Here is a 5,361-nt window from a genome sequence, read left to right on the forward strand (position 1 = left end):
TCTCTTTCTGGATTTTCCTATGCGTGTCACTTCATCAGTTTCGTCTCTGTCCCCAGCCCAGGAGATAGGGGCGAGCTGCTAGTTGGGGGAGAGAGAGGTGGAGATGGAGGGGAGGGGCTGACCGGTGGCAGCGAGGTAGTCTCCGTGCACTGATTTCCTGAAAAAAAATCTGCCGGTTTGGATCTATTAGTACTTGACACGGTTGAGGTCTGTGTTGGGGTGTGGTTTGTGTGGAGACCAGGGGTTTCAGGAAATCGGTAGGGAGCTGTTCTGTACATGATCTGCTTGTATGTAGAGTAGCCAGCTCTGTGTATTCTCATCGATTTATGTCAAGTGCTATGCTAGAAGTGGACATGTTTGTATGCTTATCTGAATTTAAACCGGAACCAGATGCTTGAGGTGGTCAGGTTTCCCAACCTAGTTTTCTTGATGTGATCAGGCTTTCAAAAAAGCATTTGGGGTATTAGTTAGTTGAGCTCTAGCTTTTTCAGAACACCACCACCGGTGAATGGTTACAGAATTTTGCATGTCATTATACACTACTGTTTTTTCTTTGGTACCACTGTTTGCGCTACTAAAATCTTCATTTCATCTTAGGAGAGCAAAATTTGCATGTGTATACTTATATTTGCTTTTGCTGAGTTATGCTGTGTTTACAAGAGCATGTCATAATAAAATTTGTGTTTGAGGTAAGAATCATATCTTCATGTGATGTTCTCTGTCATCTATCTCTCCATTGTGTTGCACAGATCCATATCTGTTTTTCTGCCTATTCTTCATAAATTTCATTTTAGACAATCATGGAGCCCTCACCTGCTCCATTTATATAAATGAAACCAACTTCGCACACAACAATCTTCTTCATAAAATGTACTCCCTACAGAGGGAGTATTAGATTACCAATCAATGAGGCAAGCTACCTCTGGCTCTGCAAGTTTTTTCTCTTCCGAATTTCTGTAGCTATTTTGTTGCCCCTAATTATCTATACTGATTCATAGCTAAAGTGAGTGGTTAGTTTTGCACTAACATGACATCATCAATATTTCTTGTCAGTCTTCAGTTTACTTTTTAGCCCCTCGGCATGTACTTTTTTCTTCAGTGTGTATTTTTCTCAATTTGTTATCAGTCTTTTTCAGTCAATCTTTAGTTCCCTTGCCTGTACAGTTTCTTTTCATTTAGTCGGTGTTCAATTGTTCAATTTTACTTGTGCATTTGATTTTCAGTCTCATGTTTCATTATTCATTCTTCGGTTAGTGAGATCTTTTTCCCACGGCTCTTGTAGTTAGGACTTAGGACAATGACCTCTTATTTTCAGAATTTCACGTGTAGCATTATTCTGTTTGTTTTTGTTCTATGCAGTTACTTTTTATTTAGTTAATATTCAGTCCTTTATGCTCATTGTTCATTAAGTCAACATATCTATGGAATTTTCTAATTTTCTATATTCAGTTTTAATTTAGTTTGCCTTATCTTCTTCAGTACTCCCTCCGTCCCGAAAAGCTTGTCTTAGATCTGTCTAGATACGGATGTATCTACTAGATACTCCCTCCGTCCCATAATGTAAGACGTTTTTTGGAACGGAGGTAATATATCAGTTAATCTTCAGTTTTCAGTCTATAAACAAGAGTGCCATCACTCACTTTATTTCTTTTTTATTTGGTTCTCTTCAGTTTGCTCATTCCTGTTTAGTATTTCTCTCAACCCCTTATTTCCTCTTTAGCCAATTTGTCTATTATTTTGTTCTTTCATTCACTCAGTTTTGGATTTTCAGTGCACACATACAAGGCTGTGTTTTAGCCTTTTGGAGCAGAACCCCGCATGCTTTTATCTCATTTTTTTCCTCCTTTCCCCAGGCTAGGGGTATCATCCAACCTTTCTCTGAAAGATTGAAAGAATCTAACTAGTTTCACTCTGTAGAATTTTTTCAGACTCTAGGTTTTGGAAGGGTAGGTAGCTCTGGTTGTCCATTTAGGTATAGCGTGAAGTATTATGTTGATGCATGCATGCCTCTAATTTAAACATGAGTAGTGTACCTAATTTAAACATGGTTCTGGCTGTCCATTTTGTCAGTTTTTTTTACTGTCTTTGGTTTGGGTATCATTTCTTCTTCAGTGTTTCATTCTTCTTCAGTATTCAGTCCTCCATTTTTTTCATGAGTATTCTTTTCTATGTCTATGGGATAGAACGCAACAAGTAGTCATACGAGACTATCTTCGGTTTGATTTACTTTGTTCAGTTTATCCTTGTTACTGTTAAGTTTGCGGTGGTTCAGTTTCTACGGTTTAGCCTTTAACTTTAGTTAGTACAGTTCTCTCAGTCATGTTTTATCTGGTTCAGTTATCATTTATTTCTTCAGTTATTCATTATTCCTTAGTATTACATATTTTCCCATTCTTTGAGCTTACATCATTGTCTGATCCCTCAGTCTCCACAGTTTTCTTTAGTACAATTTTCAGTACTTATCATCTACTCCCTCCGTCTCATTATGGGTCGGAGGAGTACCATTTTTCCAGTTTCTGTTTCTTCAATCTCGTAAGTTTCTTCTTCATTTTGTTTCTTCATTATATACTTCTTCAATCTACTTTTCAAGTCTCCCCTTGTGACTTTTCATTCTAATCCTTCTGTTTTGGGTCTCGGTATTTTTTGTCCCTTTTCATTGTCTTTCGGCATTCTTCCCTTGTCAATCCATGCTGGTGTCGTATGGACTTTGCGCAGAGAAACAAGTGAGCAACACATCTGTTTTATTTCGTCTATAACATCTTTTCCATTTATTTAGATGATTTTTTTGGTTCTCTTCTTTTGTTCGGATGTTGATTAGTGATTACTCCCTCCGTAAAAAAAAAAGAGCATTTAGATCACTATTTCTTTACAGAGGGAGTACCATATACTCCTTGCGTTTTAAAATAGATGACTCGACTTTGTACTAACTGTAGTATAAAGTTCGTACAAAGTCGAGTCATCTATTTTGGAACAGAGGTAGTAACTTATAACCGGTTTTGTGTCTGCAGAAAATCCGTAAGTACATTGCTTTTGAGCTCAACACCCGAGGGTGGTTGCATTGGCGATGGGTGACGGGCACAACACCAATTCAGGCATATGACACTACACCTGACGAGCGCGTCTATTTTTTAAAGGCGGGATGTGTTATCGTTTTAAGGCTGACCTCAAGACAGGAATAGCTTATCAATTGTTTTCGGTGCTCTTTAGTATTCATCTAAGCATGATGGTTGTACTGTCGAATTCCATGTCTTCAGTTTAGTCGGTTTGGGACATCAAGTTATTAGTTTATATCATAAAGAATCAGCTTGTAACGACGAAAAGGGCAGACCAAACCCAAAACCCTTTCGGGTCGAAAAGATCCTTTATTTTTTAGTTGTTTCGGATTGAAAAGATCCGTTAGTGTCGATTTTTTGTCCAAAAGGACCCCCCGGCCAACAGAATTGCCAAAAAAAACCACATGTCAAAAACATTGACAAAAAGGACCCCCTCAGCGGTGGCGGCAGGTGCGGCAGGCGACACGTGGCACCTGCCGCCACCGGATGAGGCGGCGGGCCCGGCCGCCACCGCCGGAGGCGTCCGCGCGGGAAATAACCGTGTCAGCACAGTGCGCCGAGCCCGGACGGAACGGCCAGGCCTGGTGGGCCACGCCGCCACCTAGTGAGGCGGCCTCTGTGGCCGCTGTCGGGCGCGGGCCGACCACTTGTGATGCTCGCGGGCCCCGCCTGTGGGCCAGGCCGCCACTGCAGGAGGCGGCGAAACTGCTGCTGCACGCCCGACAACGGCGCAGACGGCGCTGATTCCCGTGCGGCGCTGATTCCGGTGGCGCAGATTTTCACGGGCGCTGCTTTTCCCAGCTCCTTGTTTTGCCTGCCACAAGTTTCGATGATTGGATTCCCGCCTAAACTTTGTAGTACTGATTGCTACGTAAACGACACTGATTAAAGCTGTGCGTGATTCTCGCTTCCGTTTATTTCTCCAGCCGAAGCGACAGCACTCAGGCGTTGTTGTTGCTGCGTATGATGAGACACCGCGATGCTGAAATCCGATGCCGTGGTAGGTGAGTTCTGGTTTGTTCTGCCGACAATACAGTGGTCCTCTTCTTTTTAAACGCACATCCGCGACTCCGTGCGCATACACTCTCTCTCGCATATCTCTGGTTGCCTCCTCTACCTCTTAACTCTCTCTGAGCGCATACATAGACAGAAAGGAAAACTAGGTAGCCACTTTTACTCGTGATTTTGGTCGATTTGGAGTTTGATTTCGAAGATGATGAAGTTGAAGAAAAGTTAGATTAAGGTAAGATCTATCCATTTTTGTTGGTTTCGTTCACATGCATGATGTTTTTGTTCTGTTTTATTAGTTCCTAAGTGTGTATTCTCTGTTGTTTTAGGCATAATTTTAGCACTTGAAGGAGTCATTTGGAGTCATTTAGAGCTTGAGGAGTAGGATTTGCGTTGCGAAAGTGAAGTACGAAGTTGAAGATCAAGGTATGAGCTTTGCAATACATTTATTTATTTATGCATGCAGGGTGGTAATTAGTTAGTCTTTTAGCTCGTCATTAGCTATGCAATGTTAGTGCGTAGAGGTTAGAAATAATTTCAGACGACAGATACAACATTTACAATATTTTTTATTGCATGTGGTATGTTATTTCATGTGGTATGTTATTTTATGCGGTATGTTTATTAATAAGTCTATAGTTATGTCGCAATAATCTAAATTTTATATGTTAAGATTAGGTGCTAATGTACTTAATGATGTATGTAATTAGGTAAAATAATTCATCTTAGTAACAAACAAGGAGGAGAAGACATGATTGAAGAAATTGTGTTTCCATTTTGTTAGCAGGAAGAAAAATCCGTGTGTAATATTGATGTTAATGTGATAACAGGTTGACTCCGTTCATATAGTACTGGCGACGGATATTTATTGGAATTATTTTGACGCTTAATTGCATTTGCAAGCACATCCATATTGGAGCTAAGGTAAAAAAATGACACTGTAATTTTGTTAATATTTTTTGTATTGATGTACTATTGTGAATAATGTGCATGTTGCTGTAAATATTATTATTTGTAGATAAATGATTGTTATCGTATGATGTGAAAAAAATTATATAAAGCCGAAAGAAACTAAATGTTTTACTCATATGATATTAAAATGTTATTATCGTACTATTATGTTTACTGGTTGTTTGGATAGCGAGTAATTACCATGGGTTTTGTCATAACATGTTGTAAGAAAAATAGTTTGACATAACCTGTTGTAAGAAAAATGACACTCATATGATATTTAAATGTTATTATCGTAATATTATGTTTAGTGGTTGTTTGAATAGCGAGTACTTACCCTCAGTTTTGT

General features: G+C 39.5%; 1 pseudogene; it reads left to right on the plus strand.

Annotated features, from left to right (window-relative positions):
- Positions 1-3,398, plus strand: part of LOC119364367 — a 7,400-nt pseudogene extending 4,002 nt beyond the window's left edge.
- Positions 3,399-5,361: the final 1,963 nt, after the last annotated feature.

The sequence above is a fragment of the Triticum dicoccoides genome, chromosome 2B, assembly GCF_002162155.2.
Source record: "Triticum dicoccoides isolate Atlit2015 ecotype Zavitan chromosome 2B, WEW_v2.0, whole genome shotgun sequence".
Classification (NCBI taxonomy): Eukaryota; Viridiplantae; Streptophyta; class Magnoliopsida; order Poales; family Poaceae; genus Triticum; species Triticum dicoccoides.